Below are 381 nucleotides of genomic sequence, written 5' to 3'. Positions count from 1 at the left end.
TCCTCATCCTCGTCCTCATCCTAACCCTAATCCTAATCCTAATCCTCATCCTAACCCTAATCTTAATCCCCATCCTCATACTCATCCTAATCCTCATCGTCATCCTCATCCTCTTCCTTATCCTCATACTCATCCTCATCCTCATCCTCTACCTTATCCTCATCCTCATCCTCATCCTCTTCCTTATCCTCTTCCTTATCCTCATCCTCATCCTCATCCTCATCCTCATCCTCATCCACTTCCTGATCCTCATTTTCATCCTAATGATCATCCTCATCCTCATCATCCTCCTCATCCCCATCCTCACACTCATCCTAATCCTCATCCTCATCCTCATTCTCATCCTAATCCTCATCCTCATCCTCATCCTCATCCCCATCC

This window comes from Lupinus angustifolius, chromosome LG08 (assembly GCF_001865875.1).
Source record: "Lupinus angustifolius cultivar Tanjil chromosome LG08, LupAngTanjil_v1.0, whole genome shotgun sequence".
Lineage (NCBI taxonomy): Eukaryota > Viridiplantae > Streptophyta > Magnoliopsida > Fabales > Fabaceae > Lupinus > Lupinus angustifolius.
The sequence above is the reverse complement of the archived record's forward strand: the minus strand, read 5'-3'. Positions refer to the sequence as shown.